Source organism: Odocoileus virginianus, chromosome 5, assembly GCF_023699985.2.
Source record: "Odocoileus virginianus isolate 20LAN1187 ecotype Illinois chromosome 5, Ovbor_1.2, whole genome shotgun sequence".
Lineage (NCBI taxonomy): Eukaryota > Metazoa > Chordata > Mammalia > Artiodactyla > Cervidae > Odocoileus > Odocoileus virginianus.
The window spans coordinates 45,736,841-45,752,980 of NC_069678.1; positions in this window are offsets into that span (position 1 = coordinate 45,736,841).

The following is a 16,140-nucleotide window of genomic DNA, read 5'->3' on the forward strand; positions in this document are numbered from 1 at the left end:
AATTAGGGCTATTATATAGGTCCCTTTTAAGAGCAAAGTTTCTTAAGGACCCTAAGCTTTGGCTTAATCATTCTTATTATAGTATTACACAAATATATTTAAGCATAAAAACAGATATAAACTGTACGCTTACTGGCCTTATATGAGTGTTATTGAGTGTTAAGCTAGCTTTTTCTCTTTCCTCTTAGAAAGAGAGAAAGTGAAGTTGCTCAGTTGTGTCCTACTCTTTGCGACCCCATGGACTGTAGCCCGCCAGGCTCTTCCATCCATGGAATTTTCCAGGCAAGAGTACTGGAGTGGGTTGCCATTTCCTTTTCCAGGGCATCTTCCCAACCCAGGGATTGAACCGAGCCTCCCACATTGCAGGCAAACGCTTTACTGTCTGAACCACCAGGGAAGCCCCACTGGCCTTATATAACCATGGAAAACCATTTTATAAGTTCAAGTCAATAAAAACTATAAAACTCATAAAATTTAAATTCAGATCATTAGTTTAATGGACAGATGACGTTGTTTTGTGGAAATTAAATTGCTACTCACAACCTAAATGGCAATCAGTTTCTTTTAAGCTTGGAACGCTAGCACTATCTTGTCACTTGCTATGACTTAATTTGCTCATCAGTTTCTATATTCAAACAATAGAAAAATCTTTATCAGGATTTCAAATGACATTAGTTGGCCTTTATTGAGCAGGTACCCTTCATTTATCTATTAAGTTTACTTCTCATTAGCCTGAGAAAATTAAAAGGGTGCAGCTTGATACAGTAATGTCCTGAACACAAATGTGTGTCTGAGAGCCACAAGTGAGTTATAGTTTATGGTTTAAAGAGCTATCATTCAGATGATCCACAATATATTATTGTAGAAATTTTAGGCTATCATGCTAAACATACATCTACAGCTTTAAGAGCTCAGGACTCAAGAACTTTTATTTAAAATTAAGTTCCTTGGTCCACTGATGGACTGTAAACTGTTACAGTGATGTTTGGGGAGTCTTCCTTTGTTCTTTTGGATTAATGCCAAGCAATTCTATAGGATTTCATCTCAATATACAAAGCCCTGTTATATGCAAAATACTATGTAAGATTCCATAAATTGATGTTTATGAACCAAAATTTGCATAGTCTTAGATTTGCTGGATTTCTTTCTTTACTAAAGATTCTCTGACATGCAATGCTTGATGATTCTAAGAAGTTTTTAGAGATGAGTGACACTTTCACAATCCTTATGAAGGTTGTTTGCATGAATGCTGTGAAAGCTGTCTTGGATTGGTAATGCTTTTTAATTATTATTCTTAGCTTTTATTTACAAGTTCCTTCTAGTTTAACTTCATCATTCTCCACTTGGCTGTATATTGCTTATTTAACTCTATACAGGGAAGCAAGGCACAATTTTATCACTAATTCTTTGCCCTCTAATCTTACAACTTGACTCTATGATAGGTATTGTGAATCATATATGAACCATCCATATCACCTAACCCTAATCTCTTCCCCAAAATTTAATTGTACTGAGTAACATTTCATTGCTACCATGGAGTAAGATTTCCAGAAGGAATTAAGAATGGCAAGGTAAGTTTCAGGGCCATTTGCCACGTTGAAATGAGAACCCATCAAAATAGTTTGAGAGTTACTATTGTAATTAGCATGAGACCCCAAACCAGGTTATTTGTCTTTGTCCTCAGTTCTCCTCTAGGAAAGTCACATCTAATAATGTGTTTGTTAAGTAACTAAATTATCTTTATGTAAACTAGTTTTCATAGTTTATTGCTTCAAATCCTAAGAAAGAATGTGGAAAGGATCCTTAGTGTAATTCTAGCCATAATAGGTCAGATTTGGTATAAAACCAGTACACATTGGATCAAATCCAGAAGGGTTTACTACCAAATGAACTAAAAGTTTCTAATCATAACATTTTCACATTGAACATGGTCCCACAGAATGGGTTTTAAGGATAACGTAATGAAAATGTAGTACAATGAGAATGACATGGATGGTTCTTTTGTTGGATAAGGGATATAGGTAGAATAAGGGATAAAATAAATGTCCTAAAGAATACAGATGAAAATGACATAGGGAACCTGAGTCTGAAGTTATTTTAAGCACTGACCTTCAGGTATGAAAGGTAAATAAAACAAAGTAAAGTCTATGAAATTTTGTTGAATGTCAGAGAAGTTCCTGGCTAAAATCATTTGAAACTGTTCTACTAAAATCAGTTCAACATGTTCAGCATTATTATTATTTTTATAACTGATTTACTTATTCGAATACCATTGACCATTGTAATAAACCAGACATCAGAATTTTTTTCTGGCACTTTTCTAGAACAGAGGCCCACATATTTTCTGCTCTTTGGGTCATTTAAGGCATTCATTTGTCTTCTAATTTTCCTAGATGTCTTAAGTATAAAAATACAGATTTAAGACAATGAGAAAAAGGCTTATTTTTAAAAAGAAAGTTGCTCTGGTTTATGGGTAACCAAACAGAACTTTGTCATATAGTATTTCATTTCATATTTTCACTGCATTTCTTTATTATTTACATAAATGTCTTGTCCTTGAGAGATATAATAGACTTTGGTAAGTACAAACCAGTGGCAGTACTTTTGGAAGAAAGATGGGTGGTTAGCTGATGGTGGCAGGTTTAAATATCAGAAGCTCTGGTTTTTAAAAGATGGCTTTTAGTGCTCAACTCTTTCCACAAAGTGAAACAGGATGTGGGTAGTGACATATATAAATCCAACACTCTTCCTTGTGAAAACAGAGATTACCGAGATAATCTGTTTATCAAATCTGTTTCTGAGTTTAATTTCACAAATTGTCTTAAAGTCACAGCTGATGGGATTCTCTTTTGAGAGTTGCTTATTTTTCTGTCTAAATCTACATGTGTATAAAAATTACAAAGTGACTAGCTGGAGTTACATTAAAAGAGTTTTTAGACTTTGTGGCATCTTAACCAAAACTTTACTTTTTTATTTTGCCTCTACCTAAGAATATGCATCCAGATATATGATATATATTATCATATATATATATTATATATAATAATATATATCATATGATATATATATTATATATATATCAATATATATAATATATATAAAACTAAATAACAACTGGTAATAGTTGTTATTTAGGCAAAAACCTTCTGATTAATTCAGTGAATGAAACTCACACTCTGCTTTATCAATCTGTGCTTTTTTTCAAAGCAAATGGTAACAGCTACATCTAGAATACTGAAAGTATAGGACCAGGACAAGTGAATGTGCAGATTTTAGATCTGGGAGCTGGGTATAGTCTGATTTCTGTACAAATCTGTCTTCTCCACCTTTGTATAATCCCCACATATTCCTTTATCCATGACTAGCTGTTCCCACACACTTTTTGCCTCTGGAATTTTTTTTCTGTTTATGCCCAGTCAACCATTTCTTCTATTGATTGCCAACTATGTCCTCCCAGAGCTCTATTTTCCCATTAGGAGACATTTTCTGAGTTCTTTCAGTGCCTACATTAAAGAAAAGGAGACAATTTTGAGTAAAAAGGTATTTATAAATTTTTTTCCTGAAAATTAGAAAAATTTTAATCTCCCTCAGACTGAAATTTGTTCACATGTTACATGTAGTAACAAAGTCATATAGAACTGCATTGTCTTCTTGCATATAAATAACTTCTCAAAACCCATGCAGGTCTTTGAAAGTGAAAGTGAAAATTGCTCAGTTGTGTCTAACTCTTTGTGACCCCATGAACTACACAGTGCATAGAATTCTCCAGGCCAGGATACTGGAGTGGGTAGCCTTTCCCTTCTCCAGGGGATCTTCCCAACCCAGGGGTTGAAGCCAGGTCTCCCACATTGCAGGCGGATTCTTTACCAGCTGAGCCACAAGGGAAGCCCAAGAATACTGGCGTGGGTAGCCTATCCCTTCTCCAGTGGATCTTCCTGACCCAGGAATTGACCCGGGGTCTCCTGCATTGCAGGCGGATTCTTTACCAACTGAGCTCTCAGGGGTCTTTAAGAGTATAGTAATTCACAGATTGTGTTTATACAATGCTGAAACATCCTACTGGAAAATTTCAGTCAAGTCATTCAGTTGTTTGGTTCACAGAACATCTAACATTTGGATATTGATTTAATTAGAAGATATCAAAGACTTGTTCCTTAATATCTGTGTAAGTAGATATTACTTAAATAATGATACAGGTATTTTTAAGTTATCTGGTTTCAGCAGACACAACTTTGCAGATGCTATTAACACCTAGAGACTAATTTATGTATTGTGAGCTCATTGCTGATATTTTTTTCTATAATCAGGCTTATTCTAAGAAAAATGTTAGTTTTAGTTCATCACACAGGTTCATTTAAATTATACATGTCACATAATCAATAGGCCTTTATATACACATACATATATATGTAAATTAACAGACAACTCAAAGAATTTGGTTCTAAAACAGAAATGTATTTTATCCCGCAGTGATATATCAAAATAGTAACTGAAAAATTCATTTTTATTCTTTCATAAAAAGTGTAAAATAAAGAATTTATACAGCAAGGGAGAGAGATTATTTTTAAAAAAAGAATTTACCTAACCTTATATTGGTGTGAATGTAAGAACTCTTTATCAAGAAAAGTTGCTATTTATTTCACTATTAGTATCAACTATTTTTGTCAAATGAATATTTGTTTATTGATTTAATCAATTTTTAAATTTCCTTCCTTTCTTCATAATTCCTTAAGTATTTACACAATTCTTAATGTGAGCAGGCATTTTGTACTAAATTTACTTGAAAATATTTACATGAAAAAAATTTATTTACATGAAAAAGATTTACATGAAAAACACCACACTGTTGATTTTGTTTTTCTTTTGAATTTATTTTTAATACTGTTTATTTAAATTTTCTAAATTTGTCCATACACACACACATCATTACACAGAATTTAAATAATTACCAAACAAAAAATTCCTGAGGTTAATTTAACCAGATTAATCTGCTATAATAATGGAATTTCTTAGTCACAATAAGCTAAATAACTTATTGACTTTTTTCCCCTTAATCTAATTTAGCAAGTGTTTATTAAGTATCCATTTTATACTTGAAACAATATGGATACATAATAGTTATTTGGGTTAATTACAAGGTCCAGTACAGTCAAAGCAAATACAGTGATTTAAACATATGGAAATGGCATTTGTACATGTTTTGTGATACAGTTGTACTTCTCAACTCAACTTTATACTTATGCTTTTTTTTTAATTTGTGTGAATTTATTTATTGTTGAATAAGCATGTGTAACACTAGTTTCAGTCCCTAAATAAATTATATAGCAATAAACTTTATTTTTAAACATCCTGAATTGAGATCTCCCCTCTTTTAAAAAAAATTATTTATTTTTAATTGGAGGATAATTGCTTTACAATACTGTATTGGTTTTTGACATTTATAAACATGAATCAGCCATAGGTACACTCATGTCCCCTCCCTCTTGGACTTCCCTCCCACCTCCCACACCATCCCACCCCTTTAAGTCCTCACAGAGCACGGGATTTGGGCTCCCTGTGTAATACAGCAAATTTCCACTGGCTATCTAACTTTGCATATGACAATGTACATGTTTTAATGCTACTCTCTCAATTTGTCCTCCCCTTCTATTTTTTGAATGGAACATAAAGGTAATTATTGGATTATAGATCTTATATGAATAATTCATGTAGTTAAAATTGTGATTTAATAAAACAATTGGAATTTCAAATAATTTGATAAACCAAAATTCAGACAAGTTCAGACATTAAAATTTCCACTCTTTACAAAAAGAAAATTATCTTGCTTGCATATAGCATGCATATAGCCTAACTAAATAGCTTGGGAATTTATATTACTTCTTTTAAATAGTTTTTTCTCTTTAGTTTCTATTTTTCACCCATGTATGTATTTCATGATATCTCATATTTACTAAAATCTATACTAAATTATTATAATGACTTCTATGTGAATTTGTATTTTTTGTTTCTTTAAAGAGTCAAGAAAAAGTATTAACTATTAGAAATAGAGCTTCTGTAACTATATATAGTTTCTGCAATGTAATAGGATATAACTCTTACCAGTCCATCCTAAGGGAGATCAGTCCTGGGTGTTAATTGGAAGGACTGATGCTGAAGCTGAAACTCCAATACTTTGGCCACCTCATGCGAAGATTTGATTCATTGGAAAAAGACCCTGATGCTGGGAGGGATTGGGGGCAGCAGCAGAAGGGAACGACAGAGGATGAGATGGCTGGATGGCATCACCGACTCGATGGACAGGAGTTTGAGTAAACTCCGGGAGATGGTGATGGACAGGGAGGCCTGGAGTGCTACAATTCATGGGGTCGCAAACAGTTGGACACAACTGAAAGACTGAACTGAACTGAACTGAACTGATGACAAGTCTATGAAAGTAGAAGAAAGTATTACATGGAATCTAAAATAACGAAGATTGGAGCTTTCCTGGTGGTCTAGTATTAAGAATTTACCTGCCAGTGTAGGGAACATGGGTTTGATCTCTGGTCAGGGAGGATCCCACATGCTACGGAGCAACTAAGCCCATGAGCCATTACTATTGAGCCTGCAGGCCGGAGCCCACAAGCCTCAACTACTGAGCCCATGTGCCTAGAGCTTGTTCTTAGCCACTGGCCTGTTCTTGGCAAATCACAAGCCACAGCAAAAAGAAGTCTAAGCACTGAACTAGAGCCTGTGCGCAGCAACAATAAAATATTTTGCAGGCAAAAATAAAAATTAAAAAAATAAATCTTTAAGAAATAGAAAAATAAAACAGCAAAGATTGATTCACCAAACATTTATTTCAGAACTAGATTTCTCCTTATCTCCAGCACTGGGCATCAAAATGTTTATAAATTTACACACACTCATATGAATACAAATACAGCCACAGATGAATACTTAAGATTTTTGTTATTTCAATTGCTTTTAAAAAACAACAAAAATAAAATGGAAAAAGATCTTTCTAAAATTGTTGTAACTTTACTGGAGGAAATTGTTCTCATGTAAAATATCTAGAAGAACATCACTAACAGAAACAAGTTACTGTGGTCAATAACACCAACTATTCCTCTTTATGTAGCAAAATAATGACACACATTTCTTAATCAAAGAAGAAGGAAACAAGTATTCTAAAACAGCTAACCAAAGCAAATGACTAAATGAGCACATATTGATTAATAAAAATGAAATGAAGAATTTACACACACACAATATTACTATTAGTGATAAAGAAGAACATTACGTGACCTTCCTTAGGACTTCACTCAGAGTCTGAGCGTGACTTTCCACTGTTACTGCTAAAGAGATTAGTGATATAATTGTCATTGAATCTGATGTCCTTCTAAAAAAGAAAGTGGGATTTGAAATGCAAATCAGAATTTATTGAGTCTTTTATGACATAGTGGAAGAATGAAAGAACTTTGGTTTGTGATGAGAAGAAAAGAATGATAACTAGGTGAGGTCAATGTTTTTTAGGAAGGTAACAAAATAAAATAAGCAGTATAATCAGATTTGGGGTGGTTTCATTGTAATATGCAAGCAGATTTTTTAAAACTAGTATAAGATAATTGAAAATTAAAAATTATCTTCCAGGTATCTAAGCATTCGAATAACTACCTTCCCTTAATCTAAGCCATTTACTTAATAAGCTCAAATGAAATCACAGAGAAATCTTAGATACATAAAAGTTCCATTGTTGACAATTAAAACTGCAGGTATATACAGGTATATGTTCAATAGTTTAACCCTTAACTGTGTCAATAATAGTGGACATATTTCTTTTAGCTTCAGGGAACTGAAAGAGCCTGACAGAGATTTCCAAGAATTTATATTTATATCCTGTAATGCAGCATAAAATAATATAGCCCATTTTATAAACTGCATTATAGAGTGAAACCTGGTATAATCTTGAGTCTAGTTGAACTCAGTCCAAATAATCTTAGTGTGAAAGAATGTGTTTTATAATCAAAAGGCAGGTAAAGGGCCACCACTAAAGAAACATGAGTTATTGATTTTAAACAAAACAAAACAAAAATGAACTAGCTATGTCTTGAAAGAACATGATTCTCTGATTTGACTAGGAAAAATAAAGGACATCATAAAGAGTGGCTAGTTAACTCCTTTGAGTCTGTGAAGCATTAATTGTGACATGTTGATAGAGCATATATTACTTGTCAAATCTAGGCACAAGAAATACAGGGAGTGTCTCCTTCTTAAAATAACGTACTTTTTTCATTTTGTGGATATAAGAAATGTTTAGAGAATAACACATGTTTTAAACTGGAATTTGGGATAAAGCGCAAGTTCTGAGAAAAGAGATCACCTTAGACTGATGCTCAGGTGTGTCATGAATAAAAATATCAAATTTATAAATATAAGACAGAAAGAGGAGATCACTTCATGCAAGAATCATAACATGTTAAAAGTGAAGCATGTGAATAACAATATTAGGTTATAATAATAATAATAATAACAGTGGCAAATATTTATTGATCACTTGCCTGAGACTCTGTTCTAAGCACTTTACATCTACTACCTCATTTCATCATCGGTCTTTCTTATAAATGAAAAAACAAGAGTCATAAAGAAATTTATGCCTTGCCTATGAAAGAACTGAAATCCAACCCAACTAACCAAGAGGAGCCAGTTTATTTTCTTGATTGAAATGACCAGATGTAAAACTTAATGATTTGGGGGAAGAATTAGCTTAGTGCTGGTGTAGAATGGACACTTCACTTGGTTTTACTGACTAATGTTAGGTATGACATATTCTATTTTAAAATCAGACTGTTGGATTTCTCTGTCTTCAACCATAGGAAATTTTAATTTCAATGTTTGTAAAAATAAGTTACTTGTCTCATAGCCAAAATGAAACATTATTCTTTAGCAGCTTTTAGTTTAATTGTCCTTTTTTTTTTTTTTTTTGCTTATTTTCTTTACTATCTACCCTGCCCCAAAGCAAATTGGTAACTCAGAAAAAAACATGAAAGATAAGTTTTAAAATGGCCAATCATTCAACTAGAAAAATGAAAAAAGTTACTATCGGTGAACATAGTCTAAATATGGAAAAACCATTAAACACTAAAACTTGGGGCAAACTTACAAGTTCTCTTTCTAAATTAAAATCAAAATTAATATTACAAAGTCATTACACCATAGAGCTGGATATAAGTGTAATTAATTGACATTAGAAATATCATACAATTTAATAGAAATATTTTGCTAATAGATTTTGAATTGAGACTTCAAACTATAAAATAAGTCATTTTGATAGACTTTTTCTCAGAATCCTAATAGACAGAGTTCATATATATTATTTATGCTCAGCAATGTTTTTTATTATGTACATGTGCCCAAAGGCTTAGGCAATGCCAAGTATTTTTTTTAATAAATGGAAAGAATAAATAAATTTAAAAAATTAAAGCCATATGTTACTTTTTTTGAGGGAGGAGGGTGGATGGGAAATCATGTTTATGTGACTGTTGGCTACTCCATATGTTAAGTTTTGGTCTGGTTTCAGGTAGTCCTATGATTAAAGGCTATTTCCTAAATAGTCTAGGGCAGTCTGTAGTGACATGTGGAGAAGGCAATGGAAGGAGACTCAAGTTCAGCAGTTCCTCAAGAATCTTAAAGACAATACATAGAGCCTTTGACATAGCTGTGAGGCATCCTAGCAATTTAAAGTAATAATTTTTCCTAAGTGGGTAACGTTAGACAGATGTTCAGTAAAATATTAGACAGTTTAGATCATTAGATATGGGCTTTCTTGAGGTTCTTCACAACCCAAAATCCAAAAAAAGTATGAACCAACCAGAATTCTCAAATTTTCCAAGAGACTGTCTATAAAAGGAATCAGAAGAAACAATGTATTTCTCTATCTACTTTTTATCTTGAAATCTAAGAGAAGAAGGGAGAAAAAAGATGTCTGGAATTCAATGTGAAATTTGTTTTAAAAAAATCTGCTATTATGGATTTACTCCCATTCCTTGACTATATGATTATGTATTATGACAATGTCATAATACCAATTTTTGATGGGATGTCAGAAACATTTTATAAGTCTGTGGTTCTCTGAAAACTCAAGTGCTTTTATAACTCCATAAAGTTACTATAATAGGCTTTATTCTTTCTTTTAAGTGACTGTCAGAGGGACCTACCATTATCTTGACACTTATATTTGAGAAACTTTTGCTGGAGCTCTTACACACCTTCATGGCAGCATTCAATTTCTAGGCTCTTTCGCAGCTTCCTCTTTCTGCTTCTCATTATCCCTAACCAGCTGAATGTTTTGTCTGTTTTGATCAGAAAGTTTAGAAGTGAGCTGAATTCTGAACATTTTTTGCATAGTTTTCCAGTTATGTTTAAGAAATATTTACTGACTCTCTGGACTCATATAAATAAAGTGGGTTTTGAGATTTTATTGATGTAATTGAAGGCGAACTATTGCCCATTGTTACTATATCCATAACATTTCAGAAATACAAGCAAAGAAATATGTCTCTATCATCAGAATTTAATATAAAATCATGTTCTTCTGTCATATTGGAAATTTGTCAAAGATTTTATCTGCAATAAAAGCTATGTCAATGGGCCATATAATACATTTGCAAAGGTTAGAGATATTTTAACCCTCATCTGTGACTAAAATGACAATAGTAAGTAACCCACTAAAACACCAATGACAGATTATTAAGAATCTAGAAAGTTTCTGCAGAAGTAAATGAAAAATTACATAGGAATTTACACATTGTAGTACAGTTCAGTTCAGTTGCTCAGTCATGTCCAACTCTTTGGAACCTCATGGACTGCAGCACACCAGGCTTCCCTGTCCATAAGCAACTCCCAGAGCCTATTTAAACTCATGTCCATTGCATCAGTGATGCCATCCAACCATCTCATCCTCTGTCATATCCTTCTCCTCTCACCTTCAATCTTTCCCAGCATCAGGGTCTTTTCCAATGAGTTGGTTCTTCACCTCAGCTGGCCAAAGTATTGGAGTTTCAGTTTCAGCATCAATCCTTCCAGTGAATATTCAGGACTGATTTCCTTTAGGATTGACTGGTTGGATCTCCTTGCAGTCCAAGGGACTCAAGAGTCTTCTCCAGCACCACAGTTCAAAAGCATCAATTCTTTGGTGCTCAGCTTTCATTATAGTCCCATTCTTACATCCATACATGACTACTGGAAAACATCATAGCCTTGACTAAACAGATCTTTGTTGGTAAAGTAATGTCTCTGCTTTTTAATATGCTGTCTAAATTGGTCATAGCTTTTCTTCCAAGGAGTAAGCGTCTTTTAATTTCATTGCTGCAGTCACCATCTGCAGTGATTTTGGAGCCCCCAAAAATAAAGTCAGCTACTGTTTCCACTGTTTCTCCCTCTATTTGCCATGAAGTGATGGGACCAGATATTGTGATCTTAGTTTTATAAATGTTGAGTTTTAAGCCAACTTTCTCACTCTCTTTCACTTTTATCAAGAGACTCTTTAGTTCTCCTTCGCTTTCTGCCATAAGGGTGGTGTCATCTGCATATCTGAGGTTATTGATATTTCTCTCGGCAATCTTGATTCCAGCTTGTGCTTCATCCAGTCCAGCATTTCTCATGATGTACTCTGTATATAAGTTAAATAAGAAGGGTGACAATATACAGCCTTGATGTACTCCTTTCCCAATTTGGAACTAGTCTGTTGTTCCATGTCCAGTTCTAACTGTTGCTTCTTGACCTGCATACAGATTTCTCAGGAAGCAGGTCAGGTGGTCTGGTATTCCCATCTCTTTAAGAATTTTCCAGTTTGTTGTGATCCATACACTGTGGGGCCATATTAAATAATGTATTTGAAAGATAAATTTATTACACAAGTAAAAAATGCATGATTACAAATTCCATCAATCTCATGTCCTTGTCTTGAATTTGTGTTTTTAAAGTCCAGAGAGATTATGCTGTCTTATTGGGAAACTTCTCCAAAGGCCTATGAAAACAACAGTCACATTACTTTAATGACTTCCTTTTTGAAATGTGTATTGTTGCAAGACAGTGCTTATTTAACTTATATGCAGAGTACATCATGAGAAACGCTGGGCTGGAGGAAGCACAAGCTGGAATCAAGATTGCCGGGAGAAATATCAATAACCTCAGATAAGATTTGAGACCTAAAGAGCCTCTTGATGAAAGTGAAAGAGGAGAGTGAAAAAGTTTGTTTAAAGCTCAGCATTCAGAAAACTAAGATCACGACATCCGGTCCCATCACTTCATAGCAAATAGATGGGGAAACAGTGGAAACAGGGGCTGACTTTATTTTTATGGGCTCCAGAATCACTGCAGATTGTGATAGCAGCCATGAAATTAAAAGATGCTTACTCCTTGGAAGGAAATTTATGACCAACCTAGACAGCATATTAAAAAGCAGAGACATTACTTTGTCAGCAAAGGTCCATCTAGTCAAGTTTTTCCAGTGGTCATGTATGGATGTGAAAGTTGGACTATAAAGAAAGCTGGACTATAAAGAAAGCTGAGCGCTGAAGAATTGATGCTTTTGAACTGAGGTGTTGGAGAAGACTCTTGAGAGTCCCTTGGACTGCAAAGAGATCCAACCAGTCCATCCTAAAGAAGATAAGTCCTGGGTGTTCATTGGAAGGACTGATGTTGAAGCTGAAACTCCCAATACTTTAACCACCTGATGTGAAAAGCTGACTCATTGGAAAAGACCCTGATTCTGGGAAAGATTGAGGGCAGGAGGAGAAGTGGATGACAGAGGATGAGATGGTTGGATGGTAACACCAACTCAATGGACATGGGTTTGGTTGGAATCTGGGAGTTGGTGATGGACAGGGAGGCCTGGCCTGCTGTGGCTCATGGGGTTGCAGAGAGTTGCACATGAGTGAGTGACTGAACTGAACTGAACAAAACAGGCATGCTATTGCTGCTGCTTCATTCGTGTCTGACTCTGTGTGACCCCATAGACGGCAGCCCACCAGGCTCCTTTGCTCACAGGATTCTCTAGGCAAGAATACTGGAGTGGGTGGCCATTTCCTTCTCCAAGACAGGCATAATGAACTGCAAAGTCTCAGAAACATAGGTTTTGCTTCTCTAGATTTCAATTTTCAAAATTTATATAATTCTCTATTTTTAAGTGAGTGAAATTTGCTCAGTCTTCTCTGACTCTTTTTGACCCCATGGACTTAGTCCATGGAACTCTCCAGGCCAGAATGGAGTGGGTTGCCTTTCCCTTCTCCAGGGGATCTTCCCAACCCAGGGATCAAACGCAAGTCTCCCACATTGCAGGCGGATTCGTTACTAGCTGAGCCACAAGCGAAACTCAATTTTTAAATTCTGCTAATTATAGAAACAAATAGAAAGGTAAATATTTGCAGCTGGATGGATTCCTTGGAAAATTAAAGCTGCTGATATTCACTTTTGTAAAATTACAGTATCTCTTGTTTCCTTACTATTTATATTTCCTGGTGTAACATTACAGACAGAATTTACTTTCTTCTTTAATTGCATATTATATTTTTATACTTTGAGCTGAATTTCAGATGCTACAGCTTTTCTATCAGGCAGTTCAGCAGCTGCTGAGCAGCTACAAGACATATATTTAAGTTACTATAACCAAAACTTAGTTATAAGAGAATGATTATTCAGAACAAACTAGAAAAATTAAGTGCTTTCTTAGGCTTTCTTTTTCACTGGATGTACATAAGAAACAAATACTAGCTACATCTAAGGAAATCCAAGTTTTATATATATATATATATAACCCAGACGATATAATTGTCCAAGCAACGAGTGTTTTGATTAAGCCTCAGGCGGGCTGTTGGTTATTTCATTCTGATGGTCAGAATATATTTTGAATACAAGTTGATTTAATTTAGCTGGTTTAATCCACAGTTTCAACTTTTGCCTCTTTCTTTTAAAGCAAGTTTCATAAAAGCATCTGCAGAAGCCTTGTTTTGATTACCCTTTATCCTTTAGCCTTAGATCAATATCAGTTTTTCTTCCCTTGCTCATAATACATTATAGAAAACCTAGAGATTTCTACAGCATGACCAAAACTCTACATTATGTTTGCAATTTTCCGTAAGATTTGTATAGTATAAAATAAAAATGTTTGCTTTAAGAGACATCTGCTATAAATAAAATAACAGTGTAAATTTTCAAGAGAGCTGCACAACTGCTTTAAACACTCAAAACATGAGCCTTCTAGAGTGAGTTCAAGCATTTTGTGATTTTCCAATGAATCAACAGTGTTCACTTCAATATTCTTGAACCACGCCCCCAACCCAACTATTGGTTCTCCCAACCTCCCTCCAGCCCTTGAAATTGCAATGATATTAGCTATAATGTTTTCAATGGTCCTGCAGATCAGCTTTCATTCTCCGGGAAACATGTGAATGGCATTAAAAAATGCTTCCCACTCACACAAAATATTTCCTCAAAATACTATAGCAACTCAAACCAGCTACTTCAGATTCTGATAGTAGCTTTACTGAATAGCATCAGCCAGCTTGAAAGGGTCAGCCATCTTGGTCAGTGACATATATTGTTTAAGAAGTTTCCAGAACTACTCATTAAAGCTCCTTCTCAGGAGAAATTTGTTAAGGAGAAGAGAGACAGACTGGCATTTCTTCTTCCAAATTTTCCTGTTAATATTCTTTAAAAATAAGTAACTGAATTCTCATAATATGGTCTTTTTGAACGATAGGATTTTTTTTGTTTCCTCAAGTAAAGATCTTCATAGTGGTTGCAGTCAAAAGCTGAGCTGAGCAATCAATAAGTAAGAATGACAATGTTAGCCCAAATATCACTGAAGTTCAGAGGCTAGCAGAGTCACTATGTTAAAAATGGCCATTGGAGAATATTTTAAAAAAGTCATTTAAAACCTCTTCATGAAGCTGTTTATAATTTTTTAATACAGAAGGTTAAATTAGAGCATCAAATAGTACTTTAAATTTTGAAATATAAAATTCTGTAGAATAACAGATATATTCAAGCTTTGACCTTAATAACAGCTTCAGGGCTTGATGAAGAAATATGTAAATAAAGACTCATTATTTTTCAGATAACAAGAAAGGCAGTAGGAACTTTTGTGAATATTTCTTCATTTATTTACTGCATATCTAGTATGAAAGTATTTTTCAGTATTTATAGAAATATATTTTAAATTGCTTTTTCATTATAATACCCCAAAGGCAAATTATTTTATTGGAAAATTGATTTGTTATCAAATAAAATAGAGATACAAGTTTAAAATAGTCAAATGGTATAAACTTAGCTCACAAACACTTGAATGTGTTATAATAGATCAAACCTTCCCCTATTTGTAGTTCTCAAAATTGACTTTCTGTAGCAATGGGGGAAATGCTAGGTTGCTACTTTTTCAGACAGCAAGTGTCCAATGCACACAGAAATTACATAAACTGTTACGACTATCAAAATGAATTGCCACATTTTTTTTTAACAAAATACTCCCCCTCTTATAAATGGTTTAATTTTTCCATATCTCTTCGGAGTCCTTTATCTTCTCCAATGTCCTACCCTGCAGTATGTGTGAAATTTTATCAAAAGCTTCCTGATAATACCATAAATTACTGTGTAAGCAGAGCTATTGCTTATCTGCCAAGGGGGCTTTTGTCCCCTTTCTTTAGCAATTTTCTCCATTTCTACTTGTGTGAAGGACTTTCCCTGCTTTTTTTTTTTTTTTACCAAGAACCATATCTTAACGGCTTTGAGTTTTAGTAAGGGGATATAGTAGAAACCTGTCCATAGAATACCTTCATGACACCACAAAGAGGCGGGGCATGCACTTTAGTTCATCTGTTCTTCCTCTAACAAGTATTTGGGAAGAATAATTCCTATACAATGGAACATGAAAGTAAAAGTTGCTCAGTCATGTCTGACTCTTTGCGACCCCATGGACTATACAGTCCATGGAATTCTCCAGGCCAGAATACTGGAGTGGGTAGCCTTTCTCTTCTCCAGGGGATCTTCTCAACTCAGGAATCAAACCCAGGTCTCCCAGGTCTCCCACACTGCAGGCAGACTCTCTATCAGCTGAGCCACCAGGGGAGCCCTACAGTAGGACTTAGTTTTATGTTAAACATAGAA